This window comes from Pteropus medius, unplaced genomic scaffold, assembly GCF_902729225.1.
Source record: "Pteropus medius unplaced genomic scaffold, Ma_sr-lr_union100, whole genome shotgun sequence".
Lineage (NCBI taxonomy): Eukaryota > Metazoa > Chordata > Mammalia > Chiroptera > Pteropodidae > Pteropus > Pteropus medius.
The window spans coordinates 2,066,230-2,090,105 of NW_024355203.1; the positions used below are offsets into that span (position 1 = coordinate 2,066,230).

Genomic DNA, 23,876 nt, shown 5'->3' on the forward strand with positions numbered 1-23,876 from the left:
ATAAGTTTCTAAATTAAAATTCAAGAGGAAAATTAGAGACAATGTTCCTGGAGACCAAAGGCCCTGTTTGTCTTGTTCACTGCCATATTCTCCATGCATAGTTCTTGGAACATAAAGATTTGTTGTCTGGCAAAATGCTGTTGATCAGTGGTGTTTGTATGTCCTCCCGCTAAGGTGTCATGTGAGTAAAGCAGATGCAGTGAATGAACCAAGAATGAACAAGGTGCTGGTAACAAAATGGCGAATAAAGTGTGGTTCTTGCCCTCCAGCACTAGGTGATTAAGTCTCCTCATGGAACTCAGCTTAGAGGAACCAGCAATTACATTATCTGGGAGAAAAGGGTCTAAAAGGATGATTAGAAACTGACCAGCAGATAAAACAAGAATGGAATCCAAGGAAGGAGAAAAATGATGTGCAAAGTCTTTGAGATATACAAAAGGAAGGCTTGTTTGGAAAATGTCTCGCTTAATGCAAATGTGATGGCAAATGACACTGGGAAAATAGACATGAATCAGATTATGAGGCATCTTCAACGTCATGCTTAAGAATTTGAAATGTGTTAAGACTAAGCTTCAAATAGTTAATTCTAGCATGTGGACCCAAATATTGTAATCTTGTTACAGAAAAAATTAGCTTGTTAGTAAAAGTATTATACTGACCCGAAAGAGCATACTTGAGTCATGAAGGTGAAGAGCCTTTTGTTCTGAGGAGAGGAAAAAATATACATTGTCAGAAGCAGAGATAAAACAGGCACCTTTCCCCTCCCTCTACAACATTACTTACTATACGATCTTTTATATCAGCCTCCAGGGATATTAGGTCTCAATATGGGTACCTTCTGGTTTTGTAACATGATATTGTTAATAACTACGCGTGTTTTTTTCTGGTTACAGTTAATATACAAACGAGATTAAATTTATGGTAGTTCACAGCTTTAGTTATTGCTTATTACACTTTTTCGACCTAGAGATTGTCAACTTCTAGGAACAAGCATCACTATTAAGATTGTATGTGATGTTAAAGTAGCAGAAAGAGCTGGTCATGAGACAAAAAGAAATGCTATTCTACTTCTATTACATTCTTCTCAAGGACTGAGAAATACTTCAGATTCTAGATATACTTAGTGCAAATAGGTTAATGAATATGTACCATTGAGAAGGATAGGATTATAGAGGATAAAATTAAAGCTGTACTCTCTCTGCCTTAAATGCTCACATTATCTCTCCATTGCAAAATATCTAGCAACCTTATACAAAGAAAAACAATTCCTACATAATTATTTCTTTCCTACTCATCGCATCCAAACCATCAAATACAAGCTTTATTTTTAGATTGAAGAAAGAAGGAATAGTCACAAGCAAAATTTGAGAGTGTGAGCAGGGAATTAGAGGCAGAAAGAGCAAGAGATGGAAAGTGAAAGCTTTATGAACATCCTTGACTTTCTACTACAAAGGAAATTGAACATTCTATGCATAAAGCAAAATATTACTTGTTAGGCATTATATGATCATATCAAAGGAATAGCTAATATCATCTGCCACTGACTGATTGGTAAAAGGGAAATGTGCTCAAGTGGGTCAAGACTCACTTTTCAGTGTCCCACAAGTCTCTTTCGGTCCTTATTTCTTCAGTGAGTACTCATTGTCAAATTTTTGGCATGCAAGTGCGCACACACACACACACACACACACACACACACACACACTGTTATATAGAGTTTCCTCCCAGATCCAGTCATTGTTTAAAGGCCTCCCTCACTCCTGTAATGAATATCTGCTGGCTTTGATATTCACTTTCAGGATAATGAAATTTCACAAACATTTGCTGCATGCTGCCCAAACCTGTGACATTGAACAAGATGTCACTCATTAATAAATGGTGGAAGGAGAAGCTTAAAGATTAATAAATGCTGTCATGGGTCACTGATGGACTAAGACACAAAAGAAAAATGCCTACAATTGTCCTCTTACTAGTTTAAACTACGAATATCAAGAAAAAATAATATATATTTTAAAGATATTCAGTCTATTAAAATTTTCTTCAGATATAAAATAACCATTATATTGGAATAGATTAAAAATTTTAACCACACAAATTCTTCCAGAATTACCTTATATAACAAGATAAAAATATAATATTCAGATTATATAGATACATATATATACATACATATGTAGTAAATAGATATAAATACATACATACATACGTATAGATAGATAGATAGATAGATAGATAGATAGATAGATAGATAGATAGATAGATAGATAGATAGATGATAGATAGATGATGATAGATGAGATAGATGATAGGATGCTGTATTGATGATGATAGTTAGATAGATAGATAGATAGATAGATAGATATTCTTCTTTCTTCCTTGCTGCATTGAAGAGTCAGGAAATGAAAGCTAATTATATTTAAGTGGTTGTCAGATTTTATACATATTTAGTATGAGTTTGTTTTTTTCTTTTTTTTTTTTTAATTTTAAGTCCTGTATATTTTGACCCATACTTACTTTCTCAACCATGGAGTTGAAAGTTGTCTAAGTGGCTTTACAGTTCCTCACCTTCTTACATGTTATTCATGTAAGAAAAGCACTTTCCCAGAGTGTTTCCTAACACTTCCCAGAGACTTTTAAGGAAATCATGCTACTCTAAACCTATTAAAACTTAGAAATTTATTTATATAGGTCTAAAATCTGCCTCTAGGACACTTGTGTTTATTCTACCTAGAAATTGTACATATTTCTGAGATGACAAAGATGTTTCATCTCTTGAGAAAATTCATATGAGTAGTGACTGTCTGGAGTGCTGGAACAATTTTAAGGTGTTTTCAATCTCATTGGGAAATAGTGCAGTGATTTATTAGTGATGCCTGCCATGGGCAGTGTATTGGTAGGTCAAGTTTGGATTGAGTCTAATTCTTCCCGTGAAATTTCCTCAAATCTGGGAATATAGCAGTCATGTTTCTTTCAGAGACTATCTTCTACCTAAATCTAAAATTTTCCAGCTGCCTCACCGTACACAGTGCTGTGTCCTTTCTAGCCTCCCAGCATGGTGTAGCTTGTTCTATGACTATCCTTCTAACTATCCCCTCAAACATAAAGCACAGAGCTGTTCTGTGCTTGAAGAAATCTCATAGGAAAACCTTTCTTTCAGGGTCACAGGTGAAGCTTGAACGCTTCTTAAAAGTTCCTCTGAGTTCATATCTGTATGCAGTTCAGTGTGCTAAGAGCAAAACATAATCTTTTCATTTGACTACTAAGATAGCTTCCCATAACCATCAAAATTTTGCTTAAAAATGCATTTCTATTTCTTACTCTGCTTTTAAAGGGCATTGCTCAACAGCTACATATTCTGTTTCTACCTTGAAGATTTTATATCCTTATATGTCTATGTGGACATAGCTAAGAGTATATTTAAGACTCCAGTAGTGAGTGCAAGAGCAGAGTTGACACAAAACGTGATTATATTTGTTAAACAGAAATCCAGTTCTTAAAATACCACAGCACAGCCCCTAATCCCTATCCCCTTCAAAGAGGCTGTGAAACAAGCATGAGTTTTTTTCTTTACATTTCTTTTAGGTGATATTCTTTTAAGAGCTAGTTAATTAGACAAAGAGTAATATTATCATTTTTAGTTCTACTCAAGTCTAGATTCTGTGTGCCCTCATATAATATACTTCTAAAATAGCACTGTTTCAATCAACAGAACATCAAATAATATATATTGAATTACAAATCTATCAATGTAAAATGATTTCAGTTGTGAATATCCTCCATACTACATAACTGGTTAAGCAAAACCATGTTGACATTATGGACACTTCCACTCATATTTTATTTTTGATGTACTGGTACATTTAGTATTCTATCTTTCTATTTTATATGCTTGGTTATCTTGTGTCTACAATGTATATAAAATTGTTCACGTTTCCTATTATGACAGCTACACAAAGTCCATGTCTCAGAGCTGTATATCAAAGTGGCAAACATAATAACACAACTCAGATCTGTTTGACACTAATATGAATTTCATGCTTGTTTCACAGCCCCTTGGCCAAACATTCAAAAGCATTGTGGTACCCAGTAAATAACAGTTCGGAAGCAAAATCCAGAGGCTGTATCTATTATTTCAGAGCAAAAATTATGAGATACCAGAGTGCACTATCCCCTTCTACACTTTGCATTTTATTTTATATCCTATTTTTAGGATTAAAGTACTTTGTTCCCCAAAATGCGACTAAAGGTAAAGTAAGAATTTTCTTTAGAGGTTTCTCTTTTAAAATAAATTTTTTTTAAAAAGTCAATGTTTTACCATCAGTCATCTTTATTTCTTTTCATCTTACTGTACTGGGCACCTATTTCTGCATTTTTATAAGAATTAGGTTGAGTCTTAAAATGGCCCTATTATGTAGATTCTATCATTGTTCCATGTAACAGGTCAGAAAAATGAGACACAGAAGTGTTATATGATATGCCCAGGATTCACAATTAGTAATAGTATGACCAGGATTTGACCCAGAAAGTCTGGCTCCAGAGCCCACAGAGTTATCAACATATCATTCTGTTTAGTATGTAACAATTATAATGAAGGTGACATTACCGAGGCACTAACATTTGATGAGCCCCTACTGTGTATCAGGAATTATGACAATCAATATCAATAATTGTCCTTAATCCTCACAACAGTCTTGTTCGTTAAGAACCAACATTACTCTATTTTGTTAGTACAACTCAAAAGGTTAAGCAAATAGGCAATAAAATTGGACAAGTTAAGAAGATTTTAGCTACACAGCTGGTAAGGGAGGAAAGCTAGATGGAAACTCCCATTTACCCACATCTGAACTAGGCATTTTTTTCTGCTTTCATATCCTCTCTATTCTAAAACAAAATCTAACTTTAATAAAGGATTTGACTAAATTTTCTTACCTACTTTCTCATTTCCATGACCTTTCTATATTGAAAGCCCAAAAACCTGAAGGGCTTTGGGTGAAGCAGAACATACTATTGTGTTTATAATGTCTTCAGCACACATTGAAGTCCTTTTAGAGACATCTGGTGTTAACTTTTTCATAAAAAAAATTGAGTGGCATTGTTGATGTTTTGAAAGGCAACAAATATAACTGCATGTTATATCATAAAAATAGACAATTATAAAAAGAGTATAAGATGAAGTATCTTTACATGAGCTGTAATTGCAACTGGTAATTAAACTAAAGTGTTTCATTTTCCCAGTCAGCTCATCAGTGACACCAGAAGATAAACAATTTGAAACTGAAATCCTCAGGGGCAAACGATTGTAATTAATTGCATTTTCTAAGGGAAAAAGCATTCCTAAAGCCTGTTGGGGTGACCTCTTGAGTAACATACACAATGATTTACACTGTGAGCAGGAGTGTGGTGCTCAGAACCAGACTGGATTTAATTTGAATATTCATGAAGTCTCCAGCAAGATTTATACTTTAAATCCATCTCCATTGTCAAATTTATTCTCTCTTAGGTGAAAAAAGAAAGCAGATTTATATTCTGAATAATTCATGTTGCACAGTGAGCAAGACTTTACCATGGTGAAAACAGATAAAGTGGTGCTACTATTAAATCCTTCCAACTTGGAATCTCCTTAAGTACCAAGAGTATTTTTTAAAGATGTTTGAGAGCCGAAATGAAAATATTTATGCATATAAATTTGAGTTCATAGCTCATAAACTTATTGGATTAAAATCATAAAATTCAGGTGGTCTGGTTTGCCCCTGTTCATTTGCACAGAGAGCTGCATTTGGGATTTGTGTACATTATTTTGGCTATTCATATCACATGGAACAAACTGCTGTGACTTTAACTCTGATTCATGCTGCTTATTTTGGGACCTGACCTGAAGTGGACTTTCTTCTATATAATTTCACATAATTTAATCAAGAGCTCTAGTATTAATTTCTCTCTCTCTCTCTCTCTCTCTCTCTCTCTCTCTCTCTTTTTTTTACTTATGAAATGACCATGGCCTTTGGACTGAGGTAGGCATGGATACAGACCGCAGCCCCGCTGCTTACCAATACTCTCTATCAGTTAGCTTCTACATGTAACAAAGAACCCTAAAACATTATGGCTTAAAACAATAACTATTTAGCCCATGATTCTGCAGGAAGGCAATCTGGGCTGGGCTCGACTAGGTGGCTTTCTGGGCTAGGCTAGGCTCATCTGTTCTGAGCTGGGACTCACATTTGCATCTTCAAGTAACTGCCAAGTCAGGGGGTAGGTCTAGGGAGGCTTCAGCTAACATGACTTGTCTCTGCTCTATGCGGTCTTTCAATTTCTAGTAGGCTAACCTGAGCTTTGACAAATGGCATTGTGGCAGGGGTCCTTAAATTAGTAAGAGAGGGCAAGTCTAAACGTGCAAGGACTTTTCAAGTCTCCACTATTGTGCCATTGGCCTAATGGCCAAGTCCAGAGACAGGGTAAAGGGTACTACCCAAGACTGAGGATACCGAGAGGCACGAACAAATTAAGGGACATTACTACAAGAATTGACCACATAAATATATAAGAAACTATGAGCTAGAGTCTTAATTCCTCAGTCCCTGTTTCAGCATCATCTCATAGGGTTGTTTGGGGGATTAAAATTAGCTAATATATGTAAATTAATGGGTAAACTGTCTGGCATATGGAAGGCACTTAAGAAATATCAGCTCCTTGTCTCTTTAAGATATCTACATAGACACATTTATTGGGTATACAAAACAGGTCTTTTAAATAAGAGAGCAAACTCTTAGTGACATGTCATCCCACTAATTTCTAGGAATGTTCACTATTTAGGTGGCAAAGCTAGTGTCTCCTTCTTCCTTAGCAGTGTCATGTTATTCTCTGCTGAAGCTATGCATTAACTTGGAGGATAAACTTCTGTAAAGAAGTATATTCTAAAATTGTATATGAATGAATGCATGTGTGTATAATATATCCCCATTAAACAAAACATTTTGAGCCATTTATTTAGTTCCTTTTTTGTTTCCTTACAACTTACCTGAGGCAAACCTAGACCTATACAATCCATGTATTGCACTGGGGTCATAGGCTAGAGAGTTTCAAAGTTCACAAAGCATTGATCATGGTGATTGAAACAGCTAAGGCATTTTAAAGTCAGCTTGACATTATAAGCAAGTAATCAAAAGAGCCCTTAAATTTAACTCAATTTTGGCCTGATTGTCTTTAAATCTGGCTCCAGTATTAATGCATAGATGTTCACATCTTTAATGTGGAACTAGGCCACCAAAACAATAGACTAAATGAGCTTCCATAATTTTCAAGTATACTCATACTTTTTTCTCATTGATCTGCCAATAATAGATCATTCCATTGGCTTCCCTGTAACATTCAAACACAGTTTGCATTTTTCAAAACTAGTCAGTAAATGTAACACGAAAGTACTTTGACCTGAAGATCATATAAATGAAAATCCATTAAAAATCACAGTTGGTCACTGTACTTGTCATATTTGCTCTGTGAAATACACAATTTGTTTATTTCACCAAAATACACTTCTTATATATCTATTACTTTTAGGTCATTAAAATAGTACAGAGTATACCAGATTTATCATAGTGTACAAAGAATTTCTTGGGTTTTTCAGGACTGATGGAACCTCTCTAATCTTTGCTGACTTTTTAGCCAAAAAGAAAATATTTGGTCATCATAGGCAGAGACAAAGAACTATGGTTATAACTTAACAGTCCTTTGATATTAATTGTTTTGAAGATAGAGGAAGGAAATAATTTGAAGACTTCATTGGGATCATATGTTAGTAGGAGACAAGGCAAAAATTACTTTTTAAAATATAATCTTGCTTGTGTCAAAATATTCTCTTTTCTATTATTCCAATGGTAATTTGACATATATATGTAAATATATGTATATTTAATTTTTGATCAGTCTACTGGAAACCAAAGTTATTAGCTCTTTCATCTTAGAAATTTCTGAGATGAAAAGATTAGAATCATATTTTTGTAGTTAATCACTTCTAACTAGATACAAGATTCCAGGTGGTAACCTTTGTTGACACATCAGTATTTCTTACTTCAACCTGATTAACTCAAATGGATGAAAGGTCTACTGTGAAAAATGAACATTACTTGTAAAATCTTTTCAAGGAGCCTAACAGAAACATTAACAAGGCAATTACTGATTTGTGAGCATTTATTAAGGAGCAAAGCATAAAACTCTCCATGAATTTGTGGAGATAATGTCTTAAAATACTACACGAACACCACAAGATTTTCTGAGGTGTGTCTTATATTAATTTTGTTTTTGAGATCTTCAGTTACTGTCTCTGTGGCATAACAGTCTTTTTTTTTTTTTTTTTTACTTTTTAGGCAAGGCAGGCCTTGGTTGACCTCACAGATTGCAAGGACCTTGTCAGTTTACAATCCCTTATTTTTTATTTTTTACGCCTACAGCACCTGGTCTTCCTAGGCGATCTCCCATCCAAGTACTAAACAGGCCAGACCCTGCTTAGCTTCCAAGATCAGATGGGATCGGGCTTGTTCAGGGTGGCATGGCCATAGACATGTGACATAACAGTCTTTATTCAAATACACGGTCATTAAAAACAAATCAGTTTAAGGGAAAATGTAGAATGATGATGCTTTACAAAGTGTGCACATTTAATTATAGACGCTCAAGCATATAGTAAAATAAATAGTTAAAAAATGGCAGTTACTTTTATTTGCTCATTACGAATCATAACAAAGACCATTCTGGGAATAAAATTCAGAATTTAAATTTGCTTGTGAGGACAGAATATGACTTTTACCTATCATATTGTCATGTTTCGCTTTATAATCTAAAGTCCACTTATGTGCCAAATTATTTGGTTAAGCAAACTATTATTTTTAGTTATTGAAAAAGCTAAGAATGTAAGGAGGCCAAAGTTCATGCTTTGGTTGTATTTGAATAGACCGTATTTGATTCTCTTTTTACAAGTTATGCCTCTGATGACAGTTCAACTGAACCAGTATTTATTAAACAATTAATTTAGTTTATAGTCACTGTGGTAGAACATATGATACAAAAATGAATAGAACATGATCTCTGTTCTCAGAGGAGATGGATATATACACTATAATATACATTTAAGAGATACATAAGTGGTATGAATTGACTTACTCAAAACAGTCAAGTGAGTGATTCTTCTGGAGTGGGAGGAATGGGAGAGGCTTCACAGCGATGGTGACATTGGAGCTAAGAATGCCGGGAGATATATCAGAGGTCCCCAAGGCCACCCCCAGGTTCAACAATTCTCCAGGAGAACTCACAGGACTCAGCATATACTTGTATTCACAGCTACAATTTATTATAGAGAGAGGATACAAAACAAAATCAGCAAAGAGAAAAGGTGCATGGAGTGAATCATAGAAGAAACCAGGCACAAGGTTCCAAGAGTCCTCTCCCAAGTGAGTTGCATAGGATGCACTTAATTCTTCCAGCAAGGAGTCATGACAACACATGTGAAATGTCTACCAGGGAAGTTCATTGGAGACTCAGTGCCCAGGGATTTTGTTGGGGATTGGTCACATAAGCACCCTCTGCCTAGCACATACCAAAATTCTAGACTCCCAGAAGAAAGCATATGTTCAGCATAAACAATATTGTTTGCACGATCCATTTAGGTACAATGCGTCATTCTTATCAAAGAACAATATCTAGGTTCCCAGAAGCCAAAGGAGAGCTAACCACATAACCAGGCTTTTCTAAGGAGAACAGTCTCAGGCCTAGTAGGTTAACTCTTTTATTCATAGATGAGCAGGACCTGTCCAGATAGAGTTGGTGGAGAAGAGAATGCAGGCATAAGGAACATAAAGAAAGGCCTCAAGAGTTATTAAAAACATTCAAAACATTGTATTCAGTGAGATATCGAAGACTAAATGTTGCTGGAACTATTTGGAATGTCAAATCCCCATTCCTGAGGCCTTGAGATGACTCCAGCATCCCTGAACAAGCATCATTTTATAAAAAGGATTAAAGCAGTGATCATGTTAATTCAAAACTTTATGCCTCAATTGTCTACATTCATGTTAAGATGTATTTCCAGTTTGGAATATTTGGATATTTTTCTTGGTTCAGTGTTTTATTTTCATAGTGTATACAGTTTCTGACCATGGTACATTTGACATTGTATAGTTCAGAGGTCTCTGTTATGGTATAACAGAGAATTTAATGCTATCCTTGGGGGCGTGTGTACCATCAGATATGACATTTAAGGATATAGTACATTTATAAAAGTGATTGACACCAAACGTCATTTTTATCACGAGTACTTAACTGCATTAACTATAAACTGTGCTCTTTATTTTCTCCATCCAGATTAGGACATGCTTCAATGTCTATTAGATCCTATAATTATACGATCTAAAGCAGAACCATCACTCTGTTTCACTAGGAGAGAAATGGAAACTTAACCTTATAAATATTTCACTATAGTATGCTGTGTATTGGCTGCTCACTGCTGAATTCAGCTGCTGTAAAATGCTGATAATTCTCTACCAAGGGCTTGAGGACAACCTCTATTTCAATAAATATTATGACTTGTACTGATTTATGAGTTTCATGCATTCAGTGACAGACAAGATGGAATATGTTAACTTTATTAATGCAATTGGTGCAATGTACTCAAAGAACTAGGCCTCAATTTTAGAGATTTAGCTGCTCAAGTATACTACCACTATAACATGCATAGACTTTAGTGGTGTAGAAATACATATCTTATAAAATATTGTGCAAGTTATACTTCTGCTTTAGTTTGGAAATATATTGGAAAACATGTACATTTAGCGTATCTTCCATTTTATTAGTAGTCTTAGAACATTGTAAATGAATTCCAAAACTAAAAAACCAGCATAAAAGCAGAGGATTCTTTTATTTATTATTATTATTATTATTATTATTATTATTATTAATAATAATCTTCTTTACTAAAGATAAGTTAGAATTCTGGAAAAAATGTTACCCCCATATATTAGGGCCCTATTACTGCTGTAACAAATTACCACAAACTTAGTGGCTTAAAACAACACTAAAATATTATCTTACAATTGTGGAGGTCAGAAGTTCAAAATGGGTTTTGCAGAATTAAAATCAAGTTGTGAGCAGAGCTGTATTTCTTTCTGGAGGTGCTACGGGAGAACCTGCCTTTTCCAGCTTCTAGAGGCTGCTTGCATGCCTTGGCTTTTGACCCCTTCCACCATCTTCAAAGCCAGCAGCATAGCATGTTTTTTGTCTCTCTCTCTCTCTCTCTCTCTCTCTTTCTCTCTCTCTATATATAGCTTCCTCTCTCTCTCTCCTCTGCTTCCCATTGTCCACATCTCCTTCTCTGACTCTGACTCTCCTGCCTCCCACTAATAAAGATCCTTGTGATTACATTGGGGCCCCCTAGATAATCCAGGATTATTTATCTCAAGAGCTCCAATTTAATCACATCTGAAAAATTCCTTTTTTCATGTAAGGTAACATAATCACAGGTTCTGGAAATTATGATGTGGATATCTTTGGGAGACATTATTCTGTCTACCACAACCCTCATATCTTTTTGTGTAATCCTAAATGCTATAAACTATTTAATATCAATCAATGGTACTCAACCAAATTTTGACCATTCAGTAAATATTAATTGAGCACCTGCTATATGCCTTAATGTTCTATATGCTGAGGAACAACAGTTAACCAAACAAAGCCTTTGCTCTCATGGAGCTTACATTCTAGAAAGGGAGACAGATAAATTATTTTATATGTTCTGAATATTTGGTGCTATGAAGTAAAAGAATGCAGGATTAGATGGGAGAGTGTGATAGTATATGTACTGTGAGTAGTGCTATTTTATCACTGAGTGTGGCCAGTATGACCTTTCTGAAGATGCAGTATAATGGGTTGGACAGTGGCCCTCAAAAGATATGTCCAAGTCTTAACCCCTGGTACCTGTGAATGGAAATAACATCTTTGCAGATGTAATTAAGTTAAAGATCCTGAGATGATATCATCCTTGGATTTAGATTGGACTGTAAATCCAAAGATGATTGTCCTTATAAGAGGCAGAACAGGAGAAGACACAGAGGAGAGGGACATGTAAAGAAGAAAGCAGAATTTGCAGTGATGCATCTATAAGCCAAGGAACACCAAGGATTGCCGACAACCACCAGAAACTAAGAGAGAGGCACAGAAGGGATTCTTCCTCTGGGCCTCCAGAAGAAACCAACCATACTGACACCTTGATTCTGGACTCCGTGCCTTCAGAACTATAAGGGAATACACTTCTGTTGTTTTAAGCCACCCAGTTTATGATATTTTTTACAGCAGCCTTGGGAAATTAATACAGGCAATGCTTGAGCCTGTTTGAAATGAGAAAACAAGCCATGCAGATATTTGAAGGAAAAGCAATATAGTGTAGTGCACAGTAAGTGGGAGATATTTTGTGGTACCCAAATGAGAACAAGGGGACATAGTGTGACTGGAACCCAGAAAGCAAGGGGAAAGAGTGTTTGAAGATGATTTCAGAACTACCACACAAACCAGATCTGGTAGGGAGTACCTTGTGGGCCATAGTAAGGATTTTTGATTTTATTCTGTCTGTATGTTAGTATAATTGTGACCTAATAAAATATAGAATTCCATATTAAATATTTTAATCTTTTTTCTTGTGCATGACAGTTTTTAACTGCCAGAGGGAAGTAATCATGGCACAACTTACTATAATTACAAAACATGAAGGTTGCATTCTGGTAGGCTCCAGCACATCCCGGTAACTTAACTATCAAATTTTTAAGTAATGTTGGCTTTGGCCTGAACAAAAAAGATATACTGGTCCCTCTGTTTCTACCACACAGCACTTGCTTCCTTTTGTGTCTACATATATAAAATCTCCTGTGTTCTATTCCTTGAGCCGCAGTGTTCTATATATTAGTAGTATCAAGGATATACTCTGATACTCGCACAAGATAACTTTGCCCATTATTGAGAATAGAGGTCAAGATTGCAGAATGAGGATCTTGAATAAAATTTAAAAGCTTTGCTTTCTCACTAGAGGTATGAACTAGCAGTAAAACAAATGAATTTATGTTTCACTTCCCCTTATGGTCCCTGCTAACTCTGGCTCTAGAAAACCATAAAACATTATCAAGAGGTAGCAGAAAAAATAGACTCAAAAATAAGAATGGCTTAATAGAACTTGCAATATATGTGCTAATAAGTTGCTATAACTGTGCTAGAAATAAGAAATTTGGAATGGGGTAGGAAGTTATACTTCTAGACAGATATCTCTATGTTAAGACATAAAGTCTTAGAAAATGAAAGAGATTTTAATGACTTCGAAACTATGTAATTGGTAGGATCATCTAAAGGAAATTAATAATGCACAGAAATATAATCAACGCAAGTTTATTAGGAGATACTTTATTTCTTTAACATTTGTCCCTCCTCCTACTATGTACAATTTAAATATTTTACATGGCATATCCACCAATTAAAGTAAAGTTAACCATCATCCATATATGTGTGTATACACTTTATATAAATATATATACGGCAAATCGTAGCTTACATCCCTCTGGGCAGGAAAAAGAACAAAAGATGCAAATTAGATTTCATCGCTGTTCATTTTCTATTACTCTTTCATTTTGTTTTTCATCTCACATGCAAATTAAAATGTTCTAAATGACAAAAGATAATTTCAGTTGTGGGAAATTAATATTAAATGTGAACTGAATCTTGATTTTGGAATCTTAACTGTTACTTAAAATAGAACATTCCACACCCCTTTCGAGGGACCATCTGCTGAGTTCATTTGATTGCAATGTAGAAATCTTAGTAATACTTTGAGTAGACAAGGATAATCTAAAAATAATAATATGAGCCAAGGAATAATCAAAGTTCCTTGGAATCAACAGGTTTGAAATATGCTCACAGAAAGAATTGCTTTAATAAGGGCTATTTTAATCCAGAAGGAATCTATCCATAGACCACTAAATTATCCTCAGAGAGGTGGTCACCATACCGTGATGTGGTGACAGAATGCCAGGGTTGACATCAGAAAGCCAGAATTCTAGTTCTAACTTTATTATTAATGAGATGACTGACCTCACATGGGTCACTTAACCTCACTGTAATTTAAGTTCTTTATATTTAAACCGAGCTGTCCAGAAATAAGAAAAAAACTCATTGTCATTTTTGCCTGTATAAATCATGGAAAATGTTTGATTTTAAAATATCACCAATGTTATCAAAACTATATATCTAGACACTTAGAAGTGAAATAAGTACAACTTATTAATACAGATGGCATATATAGACTTGTTTCCTACTTATATTCCTTATCTTGAATGTGAAAGATTTAGCCATAATTGTAAATTTTACCACTGAATAAAGTTAAACACCTTGAAAGAAAATATAAATCAATCTATCCAATTATTATATCTAAATCTGCTTTATCTTTGGTTCGCCATAGTTAAGATTTTTATCCTATGCACAGAAATAAAAACTTTATGATCCAAAAACATTTTTAGGTTACTTCCCCCAAGCTTTTTCATTTTGTTAATGGTTTAATAGATGAATAAAATGTTTTAGAAAAATTACTGCCAAATTTGTATATTTTTAAGTTTTACTAAGCAAATATGATCCATTCTGCTCCTTCTTTTCAAATATTGCATATTTTTATTAAAAATAATCTGATATGCACATTCTTGCTCAGGAGGCACAATTCTCCAATAAATGAATTCAATCCTTCATGGATGATCAGAAATGTGTTTCATTGAAAAATTGTGAAACTTAAAAAGTCACAAATTTTCAGATGATGACAATTAGCAACAACTGATACTCTCGCAGGAGAAGGATCACATACAAGGAAGTTTGTTGGAGAATGCACACCTATATGAGGTAGGTTGTAGGAAAATGAGCACCTATTATCACACTTGTAAGTGAAAATTAATGACTTCGTCTAGTAATTTAAAAGATCTATGTAGACTATTTTTTTCTCCCCTTTGATTTATATTCAATTTAATTCTTTTCCATCGTAAGTTTTCATTGGAACTAATATAGGCTGCTGATTCCTTCTTAACCTTCTGTGGCTAAAGCTTGCAATGTGCTACATAGAAATATAAAATTAAGCTCTTCTTTTCTTTTCCAAAATAGAGCAAGAGTGTATTTTATTATTTCATTCCAAAAAAATAGGCCTTTTGAGATATGTGCAGGCCTGCTTATCTCAAGTATTTTAAAAAGTGACACATACGATGTAGGTGATATAGACTTTATATAAAAGGCCAAAGCAACTAGATCATTGTTTTTGTTTGAATTTAATATTACTTTGGTTTCTTTAATTAATTTATTTTTATGGTGACATTGGTTAATGAAATGGAAGCAATGAAGTTTGATAAAATTTTGGATGGAATATAGACTGGACCAATGTCAAGATTGCTATGCTCTGATCTGGACTATACCATCGACTTGTCATGTAGCTCTAGTTTCCCTATCTTTAATATAAAAACAACAAAACTTGTTTTTATCAACCTCATGGGGATAACTGCAAGAAAAATATGAGGTAACCTACCGGAAAATCTTTTATTTTTAAGAAGAAATACAATTTGCTCTTTTTTTTCTGTATTATGAAATTCTTCCTTATGTTTTGATTTATATTAAATTTTTAAAAATGTAAATGAATATATCTAGTTTACCTTGAGACCTCTCTCTGATACCAGAAACTTGAAGAATAGACCCAATTATATTATCTTTATTTTCTGAGATATAGTATCAGGCGTTGATAAGTGCTATGAAGAAAAGAAAACTGGGTATGGAATAGAAAGTATCAGGAGAAGGGGAAACTTTCATGCAGAGTGGTAAAAGATCTTTCTGAGGTGTGATTTGTGAGTTGAGAAATGAAAGTTGAGAATTAAGCCATCCAAAGGTCATAGAGACAAACATTCTAGACAGAGGAGACCAAAGGGTAAAAGGCTCTTGACAAGGAGTCTACCTTTGATTCTCAGTACAAAGAGAAGCCATTGGAAAAATAAGCAGATTTTTTCCTCTCTTGAGTGGCTAAAATCGCAATCTCTCTCTCTCTCTCTCTCTCTCTCTCTCTCTCTCTCTCTCTCTCTCTCTCTCTCTCTCTCTCTCTTTCTCTCTTTCCTCTCAACAAAAGTGAAACTGTTACATTGCTTTCCCCTTTAATACCTTCCTCTTTGGCATTCAGGGCACCTACCGTCAGCCCTTCTTGCTCAGTATAGTTCCTTAGGAATATTGTTTCTATTTTCTACTACTCCTCTTCCAATAAGCATCCTCATACTCTTCAAAAAAAGAAAAACTTCTGGTGAGTGAAATTATTCTATTCTGCACACTCTACCTACTGAAACCTTGCAGTTATCTGCCAAGGAAGCACAGTATTTATTTGTACATCCAGGAGTACTTCCTATTCATAGCCCCATGACCCTCCTCCTTTGGATTTTTCTCAAGATCCTCTGGAGATAGTTCCAGATAGTTCCAGATGGGCCATGTATTTCAAAATGTGGCCCATCAGTTCTAGGACCTAGCACATAAGGAACTGTCTCTGCCAAATCTCATTCAGGTTTAATTGGGACCCCTCCAAGACCTCCCCAAGGGGCAAGAAGATGTGATTATTGGATGAAAGGACTCATAGTTGCCACAAGTGAGGTGATGTAGACCATCCTCTCCCCTGCTGGAGTCCATAAAGTGGTTTGGAGTGGTCAGAAAATGTGGAAGGCTGGGGGAGAATACAGTTAATTTCCAGAGGGAATTTACATTATCACTGCTCACGGGAGCCATGTTGGTTTGGGGTCCTCTGGCTTCAAGCAGCTGAGGGCCAGCTGCTTCCCTACAGAATTTTCAGTTGGTTTGGTAGCAACTTTCTCCTTTTTAGTCTTGAGCAGCTTTGCAGACAGTGAGAATGCAACCCATGTTCTTCCAATTCAATGAAGGCTAAGATTACTCAATAATACTTAACTATTCATTGCTCTCATAATAACTTAATCTGGAACATCTGGCCTCCTAAACTCATGTACTGGGCCATCCTGGGTAGCTCCTTGCATGCATTCTTTAAGTTCATTACATATAGAGCAGGAGTATCCTCTTCTTTTCCTTCTCTCCAAGGTGAGGTTAGGAATTTGGCTTCTGAGTCCCAATTTCTGTCCATGTCATATGCTATCCTGCTTTAAGTCAGTAAGAAAATGTGCCACTGAAGTTGTGTTTTTATTAGTTTCTTGTGGGGGAGGTGGAGAGGTTCCCTAAAGGAGAATCCTGAACAATCTCTCACATAGGCATTTCTCACTAATGCTAGCTTTAAAATCATCTTGACTACATTTCTATATATCTGGTTGTATTTTCAAAATCATCAGGGTTTCAGTCTGATTTAACATGCTGCTTTATATTTTAAGTCCATGAGATAAGTCAGTCATGATGAAAATATACAATTAGCTCTTTTTTTTTTTTATCTAAGTTTTGGCTGGGTACCTCTGGTACACAGTCCTGAATAAGGAGCCATAAATGTCACCTGATTATATAGTACTTCCCCTAAAATCCTGTTAATGCACCCACAAAAACAAAAATCCATAACTCTAATTCCAGAAAGGCACTGAAATAATGTAGATTCCTAAAAAGGTACTCTGTAGAGAGTTTTAATTGATTCATTATACCAAAATTATCTTAACCTTTCTTTATATATTTATCACTCACCCCAAAGTTTCCTATTCAAAGCAGTCACTGAATTTTTTTGCTTCTCTTTCATTTATTCCCCTCCAAATGCACCCACTTTATTTCTGCACAGTTATGATCTAGTCTGCCTTGATCTACATAGGTCACCCTCTGACATGAATCTACCCATGAGAGCTATAGGTCCTTTTATTCTGATTGCTTTTCTTGTGAGGCTCTGTCTCCTTTTCCCCTTTCCCACCCCACCCCACAATTCTGGTAAAGAAAAATAAAAATAATAAAAATCAACCATTCTAGTAACCACCTGGCATAACATTGTAAGTTATACAAATGTCTAACCACTATGTTGTACACCTGCAACTTATATAATATTGAATGTCAACTGTAATTGAAAAAAAAGAAAAGAAAAAAACACAAAATTCGCTACAAAAGTAATACATATTTAGGATGTAAAAATAAATCATAACAAATTTGGGGGAGGAAGGAAGCTATTCTTGTTTGTGGCTTATTGCTGACAAAAGATTCCATTTAATTCAACAAATACATTTACACTACCTACTAAATATTAAAGACTGCGATAATCAGAATTACAAGTTATTCTTAAAACACAGTTATGATCTTAAAATATTTAGCATGAGCTAATTCATTTCAATTCAAACTCACACAGATGCAGCTCTTGAAAATTTTCCCACAGGCCTATGGGCCATTCCTCAGATTTACAGCAATGAAAACATAAATGAATCTGCTCACTTAGGGGTGACCAAGCTGTGAAGAAGTGATGAATATCAAGCCAATTTGCCAGAAACTAATTTATAAACCAGAATGCTGATTCATTAAATGAAATGAGAGATGAATTTGGTAAGATAACTATCATCAATCATTTCAACAGGGCACTCCCTCTTAATGAATAAGTCCATTGAAGAGACTAAATTGCAAATCAGAAGAATTCGTGGTATAGGGAATTAGAGAGGAGAGAAAGGAATGCTAAGGCACATTCTTTCAAACTCAGGTTGCTCAGCCAATTTGTTTCTTCCCGCCCTGGGGGGTCTTAAAGTTTGAGAGTCTGGGAGCTGACATTACCAGTTTTTACCCTTCAGCTGATTTTGGTCTCCATTTAGACCACCACCCTTGTCTTGGGAAAGCAATGCCCTGATATTGTTAGAAAGATTTAGGTCAGAGTTTATTTTGCATTCATAACATTTAGTCTCCTGTGGTTTTAGGAGATAAACTAGAGGTTCCAGTAAAGGTATTTGGGAAGCACCTTAAACTCATCGGCCACCTTTTATATAAACAAACCATTTCTTATAGTGAGTTATTTTAACTGACTAATAACCATGTCTGTTTCAGCTTTATGCTTATTAGGTTTAATTTTCAAGAGGTGATGGTTTTCCCATTCAATTTAGCAACTACTTACTGAGTTACTTAAGTTATAGCAAGAAAACTATCCAGAGGAAACAGAAATGAGCAAGACAGTCCTCTCCAGAAGCTGACAGAATGGTTCAAGCATGGAACAACAACAAAAGGCTCAAATAATTATGGTAGAGAATTAAGAAATCATATAACAGAATTTGTTTCAGAAAATGAGGCAATCACATATTTGAGCGTGAAAATTGTGTGGCTTATGAGCTGAACCTTCTGGGACATATGGGGTTTGCCAAGAGGGGTGGGGAAGAGGCTGCTCTGAGCAGTTGAAAAGATCTTGGTAAGACATAGTTTAGAGTGAGAAAAGCTACAGACACACTCACAGAAAAATGATGACATGGACCCCAGTTGAAGACTGCAAGGAGTACATGTAAAATAACTGATCTGGCAAGTTTAGTATTATAGCTTTGAAAAATCTAAAAAACAAACGTATAACAAACACCCACAAAAACACTATCCCTAATTGTAACAGCAACTGATTAAGTTAGCTGTTTTATTTTTCTTTCTTTTCTGGATAACACCTGAATTTGAAAAGCCAGGACAATTAAAAAGTAGTTATTTAGGCAATAAGCATAATATTTAATGATTCAATAATGTTAAGAGCAACTTAATTATAACTGGTCATCAATCATTTGTTCATATTTAACTATTTATTCCTGATAGTATATTCTTAGGAAAAGGAAATATTTAAAATTAATATAAAGCCTTTAATTTCTGAATTATTTTGGCAATCCAGTTCAGCTCTGTAGTGTCCGTTTGTATGTCAATTTCTATTATATGATTTCACTCAGAGGTGCTATCTATTGTGTCATATGAACAAATGGAAAAGAACCTCACTATATCAACTTATGACTTGTTTCCTGAGTCCTCTCTCATCCTCCTTCTGAATTTTTGAGGTATAAAAAATGAATTTCTGGAATTCATTACCCCTGAAATGTTTATATACTTAGTGACAGCCATCTTCACTTTCTTCCAGGAGAAAGACTATTTACTCACTGTTAAGGCTCTTTCACCGTCTTGACAGCTTACAACAGGGAGAAGAATGTGACATAATCAAAGACTTCCTGTGATTTTTACTTTATACTGTCCTCGAGTTAACACATATTGGTACCTAAGCACTGAGGGGCGTGCAGGTGGAGTAAACAGAAATGAGTGAATTTAAACCATGGAGAGAGGGGCTTTTAAAAATGAAGTAGGAAAGATGTTGCAATAAGAGCCACTTTAGGATTATATGTCTCATATGATTGTTTTTATTTTAATTCTTTCTTCTTTTAATTAATTTTTATTTTGGTGACATTGGTTAACAAAATCCAGTAAGTTTCAGGAGTACAATTTAACAGTAAGGCACATATATATTTATACTGTGTTCACCTCCCATACTTAGATATTTTTGTCACCACATATTTGACCTCTTTTACTCCATCTGTCTCCCCCTTCCCCCTCCTTCCCTACCCTCTAGTAACCACTAGTCTATTGTCCTTGTCCATGAGTCTCTGTCCTGTTCGTTTGCTGCTTTTAGGTTTATATTCCACATATAAGTGATATCATGTGGTTTTCAACTTTTTCTGTCTGGTTTATTTTACTTAGCATGATTATCTCAAGGTCCATTCACATTGGCACAAATGGCAGTATTTCACCTCTTCTTATGGCTGAGTAATTTTCCATTGTATATATGTACCGCAACTTCTTTAGCCAATCATCTATCGTAGGACACTTTGGTTGCTTCCATGTCCTGGCCACTGTGAATAATGCTGCTATGAACATCGGTGTGCAAATATCTTTTCAGATAGGGATTTTCAAGTCTTTGAGATAAATACCCAGTAGAGGGATTGCTGGATCATATGGTAGATCAATCCCTAATTTTTTTGAGGAAGCTCCATACTGTTTTCCATAGTGGCTGTACCAATTTGCAGTCCCACCAGCAGTATATGAGGGTTCCTTTTACTCCGCATCCTCTCCAACAGTTGTTATTACTTGTCCTGTTGATTATAGCTATTCTAACAGGTGTGAGATGGTATCTCATTGTGGTTTGGATTTGCATTTCCCTAATAGCTAGCGATGTTGAGCATCTTTTCATATGTTTGTTGGCCATTTGTATGTCTTCTTGGGAGAAGTGTCTGTTCAGGTCCTCTGCCCATTTTTTAACTGTATTGTTTTTTTGTTGTTGTTATTGAGTTGTATGAGTTCTTTGTATATTTTGAATATTAGGCCCTTATCAGAGACATTGCTGGCAAATATCTTCTCCCATTTGGATGGCTGTCTCTTTACTTTGTTGACAATTTCTTTTGCTGAGCAGGAGATTTTTAGTTTGATGTAGTCCCATTCATTTATTTTTGCTTTTACTTCTCTTGCCTTTGAGGTCAAATTCATAAAATCCTTTTTAAGTCCAAGGTCCTTGAGTTTAGTTCCTATGTTTTCTTCTATGCATTTTATTGTTTCAGGTCTTATATTCAGGTCCTTAATCCATTTTGAATTAGTTTTGGTGTGTGGTGATAGACAACAGTCTAGTTTCATTCTTTTGCAGGTGGCTTTCCAGTTTTCCCAGCGCCATTTATTGAAGAGGCTTTCCTTTCTCTACTGTTTGTTTTTCACTCTTTTGTCAAAAATTATTTGCCTATATAAACATGGGTTTACTTCTGGACTCTCGATTCTGTTCCACTGGTCTGTGTGTCTGTTTTTTCTGCCAATACCACGCTGTTCTGATTATTGTCATTTTGTAGTATAGTTTGAAGTCAAGCAGAGTGATGCCTCCAGACTTGTTCTTTTTTCTCAGGATGGCATTGGTAATTCGGGGTCTTTTGTGCGTCCACATGAATCTCATAATTTTTTGTTCTATTTGTTTGTTTTAAAAATGCCAGTGGGATTTCAATGAGGATTGCATTCAATCTGTATCATGCTTTAGGTAATAGCATCATTTTAACTATGTTGATTCTTCCAGTCCAAGAACATGGCATATCTTTCCATTTCTTTGTATCTTCTTCAATTTCTTTTAATGGAGTCAGAGTTTTCATCATATAGGTCCTGCACACATTTTGTTAAATTTATTCCTAGGTATTTCATTCTTTTTGTTGCAGTTGCAAAAGGAATTATTTTTTCCACTTATGTTTCTGACAATTCATTATTGGAGAATTTTAATTCTTTCTTGATTCAAAGTACAGAAATATTGGAAGTGTATCTATCACTCCACCTAGTCATTAGAATTGACAAGCCACCCAAGGGCAGGACTGTGGGCAAGTCTGGTTCTGAAATCCTATGGCCTTGTTTGAATCCTAAATTCTCCTTTTAAACTAACTGTTACTTTGGGGAAGTGACTTACTTCTCTGCCATTAGATTAATTTTCTCACTTATTCAATGGGAATATTAATACTTTCCTGGTATTATAGTAATGATTAAATTAATGGTGTGTATAAAACTTTAGCACAATGCCTGGCACAAAATAATCAAGCAATAAATAGTATCTATTTTTTTAAAAGAGAGGTATTATTTATTTATAATACCTATTTATTTTGCGCGGGTGTTTATATACTTCTTTTTTTGAAATATCTCTTAGTGCACTAAAGGACACCCATGGCTATGAATGAAACAATTTAAATGCACCCTTCACCTTGCCCAGAGAAAAATAGAGAGGAATTTGGGGACTGGTATCCAAACCATTAAATCATGAAGACAGTATTAGTATAGGGGATTTCCATCTATCGAATTTCTCTCCGCAATGAGATTCGTCAGCCATTATTTTTTTAATGAGACAAATGGGAAACAGCTACTGGAATTCGCCCACGGAAGCATGGATAGTATTTGTATATTTGCACACAAGTATAGCACCTACATTTATGCTCATACATACACAGGATAGGAAAGAAATTGATTAATTTTTATAGCTTTAAATATATTCCCTTTTTATTCAGATCACACTTAGTGGGAATCTGTAAAGATTCTGGGGCTACAAGCCAATCCATCAACTTTCTGATTGGAATTAGTTATTTATACTAAGATATTAGAAAGTGAAGTCTTAAAATGTAAGTTTTTTTATTTTAATTATTTTATTTAAACACATCCAAATTTTCAACATTTAATCATTGTCAATAACAATTAGATAATTTTGCATCTTTTTTGTACCCAGTTTTCAAAATCCAGTGTGTATTTTACTTGAGATGTAAGTTTTTAAAGCCATTTTTTCAGAAGTGTAACTAATACTGGAAATGCGCGGGAGTGGAAAGAGGGTGAAAGCTGAGATTTTAAAGCAATATCATCTCCTTAGCCCAGATTTTTAGTGTTTTCAGCACACATTTGAATACTCGAGTGTTAAGATATTAAATTATTTCTACAGCCACCATATTATTCATCTATGCCTCCCTGTGAAATGGAAGATTAAGCACATAGTACAATGTTTGCCCCCACATAATTGCTCAGAAAGGGATAGCTATTATCATTTAATTACCTTAGACTATACCTGGATCTCTCAGTTTTCCACCATGGGTGGTATTTTCTTACTGCCACTACCTCCTAAGAGGTAGCTTACAGTCTTTTTTGGGTCACGGGCCCCTTGCAGAATTTGATGAAAGTTATTTATCCTCTCTTAAAGAAAAATATGTATACCTACATGGATACATATGCGCAATTTCCATAGATATTTTAGGAAGCTTACCCATTCCATGAATTGAGAGTCTTGGGATACCAAGTTAAGAATTCTGGCTGAATCAGAAATTGTTCTTTCATATATATATATTTTATATATATATATATATAAAACTATATATATATATATA

The 23,876-nt window shown here is 34.9% G+C and overlaps 1 protein-coding gene and 1 pseudogene across 2 annotated transcripts in view; one reads left to right on the forward strand and one right to left on the reverse strand.

Moving 5' to 3' along the window:
- The window catches only part of IL1RAPL1 (interleukin 1 receptor accessory protein like 1), a 1,227,390-nt gene that overhangs the window by 1,104,313 nt on the left and 99,201 nt on the right, over positions 1–23,876 (forward strand). The window lies entirely within an intron of this gene.
- LOC120598479 (uncharacterized) lies at positions 8,436–8,554 on the reverse strand (annotated as a pseudogene).